Source organism: Lemur catta, chromosome 23 (genome assembly GCF_020740605.2).
Source record: "Lemur catta isolate mLemCat1 chromosome 23, mLemCat1.pri, whole genome shotgun sequence".
Taxonomy (NCBI): Eukaryota; Metazoa; Chordata; class Mammalia; order Primates; family Lemuridae; genus Lemur; species Lemur catta.
This window is the reverse complement of record NC_059150.1, coordinates 10,433,005-10,448,977: the sequence shown is the minus strand read 5'-3', so window position 1 is coordinate 10,448,977 and position 15,973 is coordinate 10,433,005. Positions and strand designations below refer to the sequence as shown.

General features: G+C 39.2%; 2 pseudogenes; one reads left to right on the top strand and one right to left on the bottom strand.

Annotated features, from left to right (window-relative positions):
- Positions 1–1,756: 1,756 nt before the first annotated feature.
- LOC123627060 lies at positions 1,757–2,418 on the top strand (annotated as a pseudogene).
- Positions 2,419–8,828: 6,410 nt separating this feature from the next.
- On the bottom strand, positions 8,829–13,754 carry LOC123626862 (annotated as a pseudogene).
- Positions 13,755–15,973: the final 2,219 nt, after the last annotated feature.

Genomic DNA, 15,973 nt, shown 5'->3' with positions numbered 1-15,973 from the left:
TACAGCCCATTACAATATTTACTGACTCCATCACACAGCGTGTGGCTGATTCTTACCCACAAGCACTATCTCAGAGATTAAACTGGGTGTCCCAATATAATTCACACTGTTAAGAAGACCAAAGGGCTGGGGAAAGAGAAAGGATTTCAAAGACCTCCATCTTCCCCCCCTCAACAAGAGAAAGGGAATTTGCCCACACACCTAGTATACCACTGCTGCAGCCTACAAATAACTACCAACTGAGAAAATCACCACACTAAGGATATCTATAACCAAGGTATCCACCCAGAACCTAGATTCCCATCGAAGTACCCACAAGCGAAGCCAAAGGATCTTACCCAACATATGCTACAGAAACACCCATAAGAGTGAGGGGGATAAAAAAAAAATCCCCATCTAAACTAAAGAAAATTCAAAAACAAGAAGCAACAGCTGCTCCAGATGAGAAGGAATCAACACATGAACTCTGGAAGTATGAAACTCACAATGAAAGGACATCCCCAAAGGAGCATACCAGCTCTCTAGCAATGGATCCCAACCAAAATGACAATATTGAAATGACAGATAAAGAATTCCAAATATGGGTTGTAAAGAAGCTCTATGAAATCCAAGAGAAAATGGAAAACCAAATGAAAGGAACCAGAAAAACAATTCAGGAAATAAATGAAAAATGTACCAAAGAGATAGACATATTTTTTTAAAAAAGCAAATAGAACTTCTGGAAATGAAAAATTCACTTAAGGAAATACAAATACAGTGGAAAGCTTTAAGACTAGACTAGACCAAGCAGAAGAAAGAATTTCAGAGCTTGAAGACAACTCTTTTGAATCAACACAGTCAGTCAAAAATAAAGAGCAAAGAATCAAGAAGAACAAAGTCTATGAGAAATATGGGATTATGTAAAACAGCCAAATATAAGAATCATAGGCATACTTGTGGGTGAAGAAGAAAAAGCACAAGGTCTGGAAAAATTATCTGAGGGAATAATTGAGGAAAACTTCCTTGGTCTTGCTAGAAATTTAGACGTCCAGATACAAAAAACTCAATGGACACCTGGGAGATTCATTGCAAAAAGAGGGAATCGGGAATCACCAAGACATATATTCATTAGACTGGCCAAAGTCACTATGAAGGAGGAACTCCTACAAGCTGTGAGGTGAAAACATCAAGTTAACTTACAAAGGAAAACCCATCAGGCTAACTGCAGACTTCTCAGTGGAGACCTTACAAGCCAGAAGGGACTGGGGCTCCATCTTCAGTCTTCTTAAACAGAACAACTGCCAGCCTAGAATTTTGTTATCTTGCAAAACTAAGTTTCACATGTGAAGGAGAAAGGAAGACTTTTCCAGACAAGCAAACACTAAGGCAATTTGTCACGACCAGACCTGCCCTGCAGGAAACACTCAGAATTGCATTTACTGGACCAGCACAACAGATAACCACCAGTGTAAAACCACCCAAAAGCTAAAGCTCACAGTTCCTGGAAAACAAAGCAATAAGGTACTATCCAATATGATGAACAGAACAGCATTCCACGTATCAATTCTATCACTCAAGGTTAATGGTCTGTGCTTCTCTCAGAAGACAGGCTCGGAGGCAGGCACTCGCTGAGGCAGGAGGAGGCCTCTTGGCCTGAGGCCTGACAGGGATTTAGCCCACAGAGATCGGCCCCACGTGTGTGACCCTGCATCCACCCACTCATCCACCTACCTACTCCCTGCGCTGCCTCCTCCCACCCTTAGCAGAGCCGCCAAGGATGATAAACACCCAGTCTACCAGTGTCACATGTGTTTGAAGATGTTTGATGGGTGCTACTCCGGCCACACATACCCAGCTAGACTCTCTTGGCCCTCTGGGACTCCCTATGCCTCTACAGGATACAGTATTTTGCCTTTGAGTAATTGCCTCCAGCTCCAGTGCTGCAGGCACATTGCTCCGGGGCCTCTGTGGTGCTCCTAATGCCCCTCACCCACTGCCCAAAATCCCCGGTGGGCGAGGGCCAGCAGGGATCCTTCTCTCTCAGCTCTAATATATAAGGACAAGAAGCTCACTGCGACCCAGGACCTCCCTGTGAACAATGGAAAACCTCACATGATCCACTTCCAGTATGAGGCCACCGAGGTGAACGTCTCTTCCTGGGATGCAGTCCTGTACAGCCAGAGCCTGTTTACAGAAATTCCAGATGGATTATTAGCTGATGGGAATGAAGAAGGATTGTTAGCACTGCTAGAGTTTGCTGAAGAGAAGATGAAAGTGAACTACATCTTCATCTGCTTCAGGAAGGGCCCGGAAGACGGAGCGCTACTCCTAAAGACCTTCAGCTTCTTGGGCTTTGAGATTGTGTTTCCAGGCCATCCCTGTGTCCCCTCTTGGCCATATGTGATGTTTATGGACCAGAACTTGTCCAATGAAGACTAATGGTCATGGAGGATGCTTTGTCCAAGAGCCACAGTGGGGAAGGAGGTGAATTTAGGCAGCCCTGGGACAGAGAGGGCCCCTCGCTGTCTAGGGAAGGACACTGAGTGGCTCAGGGTGAGGGTTGCCTATTGTGTTCTTGAAGTTGACTCACTGAAACTGCTTTCCATAAAGAACAGTATAAACATATTAGTCACATGTAATCACCAATAGTAAATGAAGATGTTTATGAACTGGCATTAGAAAGCTTTTTAAACTGCACTGTGTGATGTGCTCTATCCAGCCTAGGGGAGGACATTGCCTAGATGGGAAGGGACTGTCTGGGTCCAGGGACACGGCCTGGAGGGCTGGTGGGCAGCACTGTCAGGCTCAGGCTCCCTTATGTTGGGCTTTCTGTTTTGGTTACTAACACTTGTATATTTTCTTTGTTTGCTTCCTGTCACCCCATGAGCTCCTGAGTATAGGATTCTTGGTCCCTGGGCAATGTCCTTGAATTGTTTTTTGATACTCTACCTGGGCTTCTCTGTGCACATTTGTGTCTGGCCTGGAGTAAGTAGGTCTGACCCCTCCTTATTTGCAGCTTAGTGTTTGTTATTCTGTCATTTGGTTAAGCTGGCTTAATCTGTTTAATGTTGTCAGTGCATTTTAAATAGAAGCAACTGAAGTTTACTCCCACCACCAGGGCTATTTTGGGGGGTACCTGGGCCTTACAAAACATTAGCCAAACTCCAATTCACAAGTCACCACCAGGATTTCTTGCTCCTGGCTATAGGCCCAGGTCCCAAGGTCTCCTTCCTAGGATCACAAAGAGCAAAGAAGAGGAATAGCAACTCAGAGACTGAGAATTGTCCCCAGGAGAAGCTGTTCTTGGGGACTGGATGCCTCTGGCTGGCTGAGTGCTCACTGCCTCCCCTAACAGGTTCCAAGTAGGCCTGAGACCCTGTTCAACAGGGCCTAGGGGTAGGACTATTTTCACTGAACAGCTTATTCTAAGGGGAGAGGAAGGGGAAGAGAGCTACAATGGGTGAGGGGGATAGGGATATCAGGAAGGCAAATGTGTTATGTTACTGTATCAATAAACTTATTTAAAGTTAAAAAAAAAAAAAGATGTAGGCTGGCCGAATCAATGAAATAACACAACCAAAGCATCTGCCTTCTCCAAGAAACACATCTAACCAATGAGTACTCATACAGACTCAAGGTGAAGGAACGGAAAAAAATATTCCATGCAAACAGAAACCAAAAGAGAACTCATGTAGTCATTCTCATACCAGCTAAAATTAATTTCAAATGAACAATGGTAAAGACAGAGATGGTCATTATATAATGGTAATGGGAGCAATTCAATAAGAAGACATAAAAATCCTAAATATTATATATATGAACCTAACATAGGAGCTCCCAGAATCATAAAGCAAATTCTACCAGATCTAAGCAAAAGATAAATAGCATCGAAATTGCCAGGGACTTCAACATTCCACTGAAAGAGCTGGACAGATCATCGAAGTAGAAAATATATAGAGAAACACTGGATTTAAATGGGATGCTAGAACCAATGGAACTAACAGATATTTACAGAACATTCTTTCAAAAACTACTGGATATACATTCTTTTCATCAGCACATGGGACATTCTCTAAGACTGATCATATCTTAGGCCACAAAATATGTCTCAACAAATTCAAAAAAATTAAAATCATACCATGTATCTTCTCAGACCACAGTGGAATAAAACTAGAAATCAATTCCAAGAGAAACACTCAAATCTACACAGTCATGGAAATTAAACAACATGCTGCTGAATGAGCATTGAGTCAACAATGAAACAAAGATGGAAATCAAAAGACTCCTTGAAATGAAAGACAAAAGGGACACCACCTATCAAAATTTATGAGATTCAGCAAAAGCAGCCTAAGAGGAAAATTTATAGCCTTAAATGCCTACATCAAAAAGACAGAGAGAGCATAAGTTAACAACCTAATGTCATATCTCAAGGAACCAGAAAAGTAAGAGCAATCCAAACCCAAAGCCAGCAGAAGAAAAGAAATAATAAAGGCCAGAGAAGAATTAAATGAAGTGGAAAATAATAAAAAAAGTATATAAAAGGTCAAGAAAACAAAAAGTTGGTTCTTTGAAAAGATAAACAAAATTGATAGACCTCTTACTAGATTAACCAGGACTAGAAGAGAAAAGAACCCAACTAAGCTCAATCAGAAACGAAAAAGGAGATATTACAACTGATAACACACAAATACAAAATATTATTCATGAATACTATGAAAATCTCTACACACATAAACTAGAAAATGTAGAGGAAATGGATGAATTCCTGGAAACACACAAACTCCCAAGACTCAATCAGGAAGAAAGAATTCCTAAACAGACCAATAACAAGCAACAAGATCGAAGCAGTAATAAAAAATCTCCCAACAAAAAAAAAACTCCAGACCAGATGGGTTCACAGCCAAATTCTAGCATACCTACAAAGAAGAGCTGGTACTCATACTGCAGAAATTATTCCATAACATTGAGAAGGACAGAATCCTCTTCAACTCATTCTATGAAGCCTGTATCACCTTGACAGCAAAGCCAGGAAAGGACACATCAAAAAAAGAAAACTACTGACCAATATCCCTTATGAATATAGATGTAAAAGTCATCAATAAAATAGTAGCAAACTAAATTCAACAGCACATCAAAAAAAAAAAAATCCACTGTGACCAAGTGGGCTTCAATCCAGGGATGCAGGAATGGTTCAACATACATAAATCAACAAATGTGATTCACCGCATAAACAGAAGCAAAAACAAAGACCATATGATCATCTCAATAGATGTAGAAAAAATATTTGACAAAATCCAGCACCCTTTCATGAGAAAAATCCTCAACGAACTAGACACAGAAGGAAAATTATAAAAGCCATATAGACAAACCCACAGCCAGTATCATACTGAATGGGGAAAAGTTGAAAGCATTCTCTCTTAACAACTGGAACAAGACAAGGGTGCCCACTGTCACCACTTCTATTCAACATAGTGCTGGGAGCCCTAGCCAGAGCAATCAGGCAAGAGAAAGAAATAACAGATATCCAAAATGGGGAAGAGAAGGCCAAACTATCACTTTACACTGACAATATGATCTTGTATCTAGAAAATCCCAAAGACCACCAAGAGACTCCTGGAACTGATAAATAAATTCAGCAAAGTCTCAAGTTACAAAGTTAATGTACACAAATCAGTGGCATTTCTATATACCAGTAACAGTCAAGCTGAGAGTCAAATTGAAGACTCAATACCATTCACAATAGCCTCAAAGAAAATAAAATACTTAGGAATACATTTAACCAAGGAGGTGAAAGATCTCTACAAGGAGAACTATGAAACATGATGAAAGAAATTGTTGATGACACAAACAAATGGAAAAACATATGCTCATGGATCAGTAGAATCAACATTGTTAAAATGTCCATGCTGTGCTAAGTGATTTATAGATTCAACACAATCCCCATCAAAATACCAATGTCATATTTCATAGAACTAGTAAAAATAATTCTATGCTTCATTTGGAACCAAAAAAGAGCCCAAATAGCCAAAACAATCTTAAGCAAAAAGAACAAATCTGTAGGCATCACAATACCAGACTTAAAGCTATACTACAAGGCTACAGTAACCAAAACAGCATGGTATTGGTATAAAAATAGAGACATAGAATAACAGAGGACCCATATATAAAACCGTTTACCTACAACCAACTGATCTTCAACAAAGCAGACAACATACACTGGAAAAAGAAGCCCTACTCAATAAATAGTGCTGGGAAAACTGAATAGCCACATGCAGAAGAATGAAACAGGACCCCTATCTCTCTCCACTTACAAAAATTAATTCAAGATGGATAAAAGGCTTAAATATAAGGCATGAAACCATAAAAATTCGAGAAGAAAATGTAGGAGAAACTAAAATTCTTGACTGTAGATTAGACTATGACTATCAACTATTGAAAATATAATAGAAAAAAAGACAATGGGGAGAAAAAATGGAGGAAAAGATAGGGGCACCGATATATTTAACCTATATAAAAGAGAGTAGAATAACTGATTGTTAAAGTTGATGGAATAAGAAATAGAGTTACAAGTAACATATTTATTAATACCAAATTAACCAACACGAAAACGAATTACAACACAACCAGCAGAAACTGAGAGAGAGGATAAAGGTAAGTGAGACAAAGGAGTAATTTAAAGTGAGCTAATCAATTGATCTTATCTAGAGTTGAATGTGGAGAACATTTTGGTGGTCCAGTATCTGATTCTTCTTCCTATATTCAGTGAATATTCCTTGTGTGCTTTCCACCATAAATGCTGAAAAGGCCAATGCTTGCTTTCCCAGCTTCCTCTGCAGCTAGGACATGGTATGTGATCCAGGCTCAGCTTATCACTGCCTAGGAGCTAATGTCACAAAGAGGCAGAGACATTCTGGCAGTGGTGGCAGAATGTCTAGAGGCAGCAGCAGCAGTGATAACAGTAGTGGCATCAAATGATGGTGACAATGCAAACTGAGGCATCCAGGTTCAGTAGTGGCAGCGGTGACAGCATGCCTTAACTGGACTGAGCTCTGTGGCATGACATTGCTACAGTCTGGCTACTAAGCTTCACTTTGTTCTTGTCCATATTCACAGACTAATTCTCTAAGCTTCTTGGCAATTCTGTGAGTTACTCAATGTCCTTTCAATAAATTCCTTTCCCATTTAAATCAGCTAGAGTCAGCTTCCTCTGTTTACAAGCAAGAACTCTGATTACACCATTAATAAATCAAGAAATAAAAGTATAAGCATACTACTTCTCACACTTTGATATTTAAAAAAAGAAGTATAAGCATACTACTTGAAAAGAATAAGAAACCCAAAGGCCAACAGCAGTTAGCATGTGCAATTCCTTTAGCCTATAATAAATCTTCCCTAATTCCACTTCCTTGCTTTTGTCTAGAAAATGCCTACTCATGCTCTAGTTCTCAATTTAGATATCATTTCTTCTCCAAAGCCTTTCCTTGTCCCCTTGACATATGCATGCCAACTCATAGCACTTATTTGCATTGTAATAAACTATTTGCTTGTTTTTATTGCCCAGTATAATAAAAGTCCTTAGCTGAAGGGACCATGCCATGTTGTACCATTATGTCTGGTACATAGTGGGTATGCTCAATATATATTAAATAAACAAAAATTATGAAGGTTTAATAAATTTTTTTTCTAAAGCACTTAACTTACAAAGGCAAAACCCTTAACAGGGTGATAAACATACCTTCAGTACTGGAATCCGTCTGGCTCCCTGAAGAAGATGACGAAGAAGGAAACACACGATCATCTGAAGAATAAGATGCCCCTGATCTATGTCGACATCGGTGATGTTTCTGGTTTCTCTTTTTTTTTCTCTTTTGTTTATGTTTATCTTAGAGAGATATAAAATGGAACACAATTATTTTCCCAAATATTAGCAACATAGGAAAGAGAAACAAATATATTAATTTATCAAATGTACTTGAAATTACCCAAAAGGCCTTAAAGCAAGTATAAACTCCAACCTTTGTAACTGCCAGCTCTGGCATCTTCAGCACTTGTGTGTGTGGACTTCTTATCCATGTCTATAAAACCAAAATATTGACAAATTATTAGAGAATTTAAAAAGCAAAATGATGTTTCTTGGGACAAAGAAAATGGAAATGGGATCGACCTCAGCACTATTAACATTTTGGGCTGGATTATTCTTTCCTATACATTTTAGGATGTTTAGCCACATCTCTGGGCTCTACCCACACTAGATGCCAATAGCACCCTCTAAGTGTGACAACCCACAATGGCTCCAGACACTGACAATTGTCCCTTGGAGGGCAATCACTGTTGAGAACACCACCACTGATAACCACTGGAGTAGAGTAGTAGTGATAGAGATGGAAAAAAGAGGATGAATTCAAGAATCAGAATGACCAGGAATTGCAGATGGATTGGCTATTAGGGAAAGGAAGAAATAAAGGATGACTTCTAGATTTTTGACATGAGCAATTGGGTAGAAAACAGTATCATTAACTGAGATATGCCAACACTAAGGAAGGAATATGTTTCCATCTTTGTTTCATTGTTGACTCAATACTCATTCAGCAGCATGTTGTTTAATTTCTATGACTTTGTGTAGATTTGAGTGTTTCTCTCAGAATTGATTTCTAGTTTTATTCTACTGTGGTCTGAGAAGATACATGGTATGATTTTAATTTTTTTGAATTTATTGAGACATGTTTTGTGGTCTAAGATATGATCAGTCTTAGAGAATGTCCCATGTGCTGATGAAAAGAATGTATATCCAGTAGTTTTTAAAAGAATGTTCTGTAAATATCTGTTAGTTCCATTTGTTCTAGCATCCCATTTAAATCCAGTGTTTCTCTCTATATTTTCTGCTTCGATGATCTGTCCAGCTCTGTCAGTGGGATGTTGAACGAATGGTCAGGGTTTATTTCCAGGTGTTTCTTCACTGCCATGTAACTCACTATCAAGTTGTCGCTTAGGGCCTGAGCTTTCATAATTCTTTCCATGTTTGCTGTCTAGCCATATGTGCTTGTGACAATACAGCATGGGGATGTCACCAATCAGTTTGACACAACCACCTCTTCAACTTTTTTCTCCAAGATGTCTTTCACGATTTTGCAGAGATTTTTAAACTTTGTTTTCTTCTCTTCCTGTTTCTTTTTCTCTTCATCTTCTGCAAGTTCCAAGCCTTCTTTGGTGACTGACACTAAAGTTTTCCCCTCAAATTCCTTCAGCTGTTGGACACAGTACTCATGGATCAGCTCGATCATATAGATCACTTCTAAGCCATGCTTCCAAAGACGTTCCACCAAGGCTGAGTGAGCTACCTGGTCCTTGGTCTCACCTGTGATATAGTAGATATGTTTCTGGTTTTCCTTCATTCTGGTGCAATAGTCCTTGAGAGAACCCATCTCATCATCAAAGCAGATGTGTAGTATCGTAATAGCTCTGAAAGCTTCTTCCCATTTTGAGAGTCTTCATGTGTTCCAAGCTTTATGTTTTTAGAGAACTGCTCACAAAACTTTTTGTAGTTCTCTTTATCTTCTGCCAGGTTTTAAAAATTCTTTATACATTCTGGATATAAATCCTTTGCCAAGTATGTGATTTGCAAATATTTTCTCCCAATATGGCTTGTCTTTCATTCTCTTTACAGTGTCCTTCATATAGTAAAATATTTTAATTTTCATGAAGTTCAATTTATCAATTTTTCTCTTTATACATAGTGCTTTCAGTGTTGTATCTAAGAACCCTTTGCCTAACCCAAGGTCACGAAGATTTTCTCCTATGTTGAGTTTTGTGGTTTTAAAGTCAGGTCATGTGAATCCATTCACTTTGCTCTTCATTTTCAAAACTGTTTTACTAATTTAGTTCCTTTACCTTTCCTTATAAACTTTATAATCAACTAATCCATACCTACAAAAATCCTGCTGGGATTTTGATTGTAATTGCTTTAAATGCATAGATCAATTAGGGAGAATTGACATTTTAATGATATTGAATCTTGCAAACCATGAACACAGTATGGGTCTTCTTTCATCAGCATTTTGTAGTTTTTAGCATACAAATCCTGCATGTTTCATTTGATTTATACCTAAGTATTTCATTTACAGGGGAGGGAAGCAGATTGGTTTCCACTTACTCACTGGTAGTGTAGAAATATGACTGATTTCTGTTAACCTTGTATTCTGCAACCTATTAAACTTGCTTTTTAGTGCTTAGAGGCTTTTTTGTAGATTTCTTGAGATTTACCATGTAGACAATTATGTCATCTGCAAATATGGATAATTTTATTTCTTTTCCAATCAGAACACCTTTATTCCCCTTTTTCTTGCCTTATTGTAATTTCTAGGACTTCTAGTAAAATACTGAATAGCAACAGTGAGAAAAGTTCCCAATCTTGGGAACATTCAGTCTTTTACCATTAAGTGTAATGTTATAGGTTTTATAGATGTCTTTTATCAGGTTCCTTTCTATTACTAGTTTGAACTTCAAAAATCATAAATGGATGCTGAATTTTGTCAAGTGCTTTTTCACAACTATTAATAAGATCATGAAGTTTTTCTTGTTTAGTTTGTTAATATGGTAGATTATACTTATTGGTTTTCAAATATTGAACTAGCCTTGAATTCCTGGAATAAATGACTGTTGGTCATAATGTATTACTTAACATATTGCTGGATTCAATTTGCTAATATTTTTGGGGCATGTGTGCATCTTTGTTCACGAGGGGTTTTAATTTGTGGTTTTGTTTTTGTATTGTCTTTTTCTGATTTTAGTATCAGGATAACTAACACTGGTTTCATAAAGTGAGTTGAGAAGTTTTCCTTCCTTTTCTATCTTCTGGAAGAGTTTGTGTAGAACTGGTATTACTTTGTCCTTAAATGTTTGGGGAAAATTAGCTGGTGAAACTATCTGAGCCTGAAGTTTATCTTTTTTTTTTTTAACACAAATTTTATTTCTTTAACAGTTATGGAACTATTCAGCTTATCTGTTTCTCTTGAGTGAGTTTTGGTAGTTTTGATTTTGGTCAGTTTCACCCAAGTCATCAAATTACTTTTTAATGTCTGTTGGGTCAATAGTGATATCCCCTGATAGAGCATGTACACTACAGGAATTACCTAGTACAATAAAAAACTGAAGACAAAGTAGAGCTAGCGCATAACTTCACCTCAAACTGTTATCATTTCTTCATGTCTTTCAACTCCATATCCAGTCAAATACCAAGTCCTTTTGATTTGTCCTTGCCAGTATTTCTTATAATTTCCCCTCATTCCCAATACTTCTTGGCATAGTCTCCTACCTAAACTATACCACCTAACACCTATATAGTCTCATTGCTTTTTACCACTTTAATTCAATCGTCATACTGCTGCCAGATTTATCTTTTCAGAATGCCAATGGCTCTACCTGGCCTACAAAATAAAGGCTCTCCACATCTGGCTTAGTTCTGTCTTTTGAATCTTGGTTCATGTGTCTCCCTAAATTAGGGGTTTCCAACATGTAAGTTTGGAAAGAGAGATCATTAATCTCCTAAAATTGATTATAAAATGTTGTATGGATATGAATTTTATTTCCAGAGCAAAGTTTACAGCTTTCACCAAATATTCAAAATGAGAAAATTATGGTCAGTGAATACGTCAACCTAATCCTTGTCTCTATATTAAGAACATACTATATACTCCAACCCCCCCAACAGTTCCCACTTCAGTAGAGTGATCATTTTCCTCTACCTGAATTTAGATTTACAATCTTTTAGAGATCTAGCCTAATCTTAACATTTTACAGATGACAGAATAAGTCTAGTACCTAACTGGTTTGTCCAAAGTTACCCTTGTAGAATTTGTTTTCTGTGCAACTGAGATGGCGCTTATCTGCTATTTTATGTGGTCTTTTTAGGAACAAATGTCATGTTTCTCCTTCAGGTCAGCAACTTAACCTCAGAGTGCTTGGAAACCCCAATTATCTTACATAAACTACCTACTCAAACGTTTGCTGTTAACAGTGATGATAATGAAGCTCATACTGAGGTAGGCGAAGAAAGCTGGCTGGGGGGTACATTTTTAAGGAAGCTAAGCACATTTTGGAGATGGAAAATATTACTAAGCTCAGAGCTTAGATACTTGATAAAAATGAACACTCCAGGGTCTGTGTGATGAAAGCTCTGAGAAGAGGGTTCTCAGGCAGAGGCCAAACCTCTATAAACAGCGACACTTTAGACAGCATTCAGAAAAAAGAAAATTCCCCACGAGAAGCATCTAAAAAGAGGGGATGCCCAAGTATTTGGGGAAAAAGGGTGGTAACGGGGCCAAGTTTAGAGTCAACTACACAACAGATTCAAATTTCAACTCTACCACATCCAAGCTCTATCACTTTGGGCAAATTAACTTCTCTGCACCTCAAGTTTCTCATTTGTATCTACTTGAAGATTAAATAAAATGCGTGTAAAGCGCTTAGGTGAGTGCCTTACTCTTTAGGCACTTCATGTTACTATGAAGAAGAGGGGAGGTTAGGAAGGGGGGAAAGGGGCACTAAGGGGGATGGTCCTTGCTAGAGATTTTTGTTAGGGGGTGAGATTTTGAAACAGAGGGTGTACTCCCAAAGAGAGCAGGGGGAAGAAGTGGTGGCGGAGGCGGTCACATTTTCACGGTGTTGACCTGCAGGGGCCATCACGCTGGTAGAAGAGCGGAGCACAGACCAAGAATACACCCTCCAGAGTAGGCCAAGTCGACAGCCGCTAGAGATTAGAACTTACGATTAAGGAGGACACAATTTCTGAGGAAACTGTGAGCCTGGGAGCAGCCTCATTGGCGGGATGGGGGAGGGCGGTGGAGGACAGACCAGGGAGTGACCAAGAGCTGGTGAGGGACACGGAGGGGCCTGAAGCAGAGTAAGGTGTGGGGGAAAGGGTGGCGCGGCCTCCACCGGCTTGCTCTCGCACTCTTTACAGCCACAGCCTCGGCTGGTACAGTCACTTACTGGGAACTGCAGAGAAACGACCTTTCTTGCCAGGCTTCGCAGCCCGGCCGCAGGGTGCTGAGGAACCAGGGCGGCGAGCGCCGCTGAACCGACGCCCTACAGGGCACCGCGGCGCCGGCGGGGAGGGCGGAGCGTCCGCGCGTCCGCGGAACGGAAACGCCCAGCCTACGTCATAGGCGGGGGCGGGCGCAGAGACGGCTCTTCCGGTCTCGCGAGGTTTCCGCGGCGGCTGCGGGCGCCGTAGGCGGGGGGAGGCCGCCGGTGACAGCGTGGGCTCTGCGGCCGCGGCTTCTCCGTCACGACTCTTCGCGAAGCGTTTTCACACACATCGTGAAGAACTTTGAACCCTCGGGCCGATTTCTGTAGTAGATTGTCTCCAAAGAGCAAAGATTGCCCGAGATTTGTTTGGAACTCCATAGATTTGCCAAGATACAATACTAGTACAATGTTGAGAATTCCCATCCGACAATGTGGTTATTTCTCCATTAATTAAAATCTTCTTCAGACGAAGTGTTGCAATTTTCTTGGTGTTTTGTGCATTTGTTTTGTGAACTAAAAAAATCCTAAGCCCTCTGCTAACTGAAGGGACCCCCCTGGAACAAGGGGGCCCCACAAACCCTTTAAAACTGAGTTCCCAGCCATGACTGGATGGGAGAGATAAAGCACAATTACATGGTATGATATCCCTTCATAAATATTCATGACTCCCATAGCCTATTAAATATGTACATTTGACATACCTGCTCAGTATAAAATCCTGTTACCTTTTGTCTCTTTGAAGCTCCCATGCCTGACTTCTGGCCTGGCTTGGCTTCCCAACCTGTTAGAATAGCCGCCAAACAGGTTGCTATCGTTTGTCAGAAATCAAGTTCTCTTTTTTTCCAAAGTATAAACCTCGTTTATATTTTTTTAGTTAACACTTTTTAGATATTTTCCTAGCTATTTTTGTTGTTATTGTATTTTGTTTTCCTAGTGGACTATTATTGTACGCTAGGATAGTGTGGGTTTTGATTGCTCACTTCACTGAATCTTCATATGCTAAATTTGACAGATAACCTCTGATTTTGTGGGTAACAATTTATCTGTAAGTAACTATTTCAGCTTTTCCCAGAATCCAGTGCAACTCTGACTAGCAGCCACAAAAATACTTATTTCTTTTCAGAAGTTGTTTGGATTTCATCTTACGTTTCATTCATGATGTTTTCTGAAGGTTTATTTTTTTTTTATAAAAGGCAATTTGTTCTTTTCATAGTTTTCCAAGTCATTCTACTGTTTTTTAAAACCAAAAATGATTATGTTTTAGCAAGTATTTTCAGTATCACTCTCTGAGATGATCGTATATGGCTTTTCTCCATTACTCTACGATAAAAGAATGGCAGTAATAGATTTTCTAATGGTGAGCCATCTTTGCAATCCTGGTATGTATTATTTTTCAGTGCATTGCTAGATGCAATGTGCTATGTATGGAGCCAAGGGGAACTCTGAAGTTTTGCTGAAAAATCAACTCGCAAAAGACAGATTAATTGGAGGAAAGGCATACAAATTTATTTAATGTGTATACATGGAAGCTTTCAGAATGAAGACCCAAAGCTACAGGGAAAATTGCCCATTTTTATGCTTAGGTTCAATAATGTGTGGACAGCTTTATAGAAATATGATTGGACAAAAATGGTATTATCTAATGGTAATAGACATTAAGTGGGGAAACCCAGCAAGGCCTGTCTAGATTCTTGGCCTCTCTGAGCATGCATTCAAACCAGGTAGGTCAGATAATTTCTTTATAGCTAGTTTTTACACAGGGCAGAGGGAAAGTTGGAGCAATATTTTTAGGTTTGATGACTGGCTTTGGGGAAAAAGGGGTTCTGGTTTCTATGCTCCACCTTGGGGAAGAGGAATTCTAGTTTCTGTGGTGAGCCTCAGAGGAGAATTGAACTGAGAAGGCAGGAGGGCAGGAGAAGTTCAGAGAAAAACTCTTGCTGCTGAGGCCTTCCTTTGGGGGTGTTGTTTTCTGAGCTCCAACATGTGTATTTAATTTCAGATTTTTGTGTACATACCTAAATTGGATTGGTGTATGGTTTTCTTTTGCTGTCCTGGGCTAGTTTTGATATGAGGTTGTGCTAGGTCTTAAAATGAGTAAGACAGATTAACTTTTTTTGTGTGTGTGGAGACAAGGTCTTGCTCTGTTGCCCAGGCTGGAGTGCAGTGGTATGATCATAGTTCACTGCAACCTTAAATTCCTGGGCCCAGGTGATCCTCCTGCCTCTGCCTCACAAGTAGCTGGGACTACAGGCCTGCGCCACCATGCCTGGCTAAATTTTTAAATCTTTTTTTATAGAGATGGGAGTGTCACTTTGTTGTCCAGGCTAGTCTCGAACCCCTGGGCTTAAGCAATCCTCCAACAGTGGCCTCCCAAAGTGCTGGGATTACAGGTGTGAACCACTGCACCCAGCCAACTCCTTTTTATATGACCTGGAATAGATATAGCACGTGAATAATCCATTCCTTAGGTTGTGAAGAACTCATCTTTAAAGCTATCTGGGTGTGGTGCTTTTTAAAGGGATAGTTTTGGTTTTCTTAATAGAGCTTCCATAGTTATTGATATGTAGCATTTTTTTCTTTTGCTTCTTGAGAAAATTTTTTTTCTAGAAAAGTATACATTTCATTTATATTTTCTAAATTTTTAAAAATCTCATATTGTTCTCATTTTTATATATGCTATTGGAGTCTTTTCTACTTTTCCTGATTAGATTTATCATACCAGCTTTTGGTTTTATTGATAAACTGTCTTAAAAGATACTTCTCTTTCATTAACATCTGCCTTCATTAATTTATTTCTTTGGGTTTATTTTGTTGTTCTTTTCAACTCAATCTTGAGTTGAAAACTTAAATTTTCTTTAAAGTGTTTAATATGAAATATTATAAGCATGTATAAAGTCACGGAGAATAATATAATACACACCTATGTACTGACCACCTGGCTTTATCATATTTTAACATTTTGTCATAT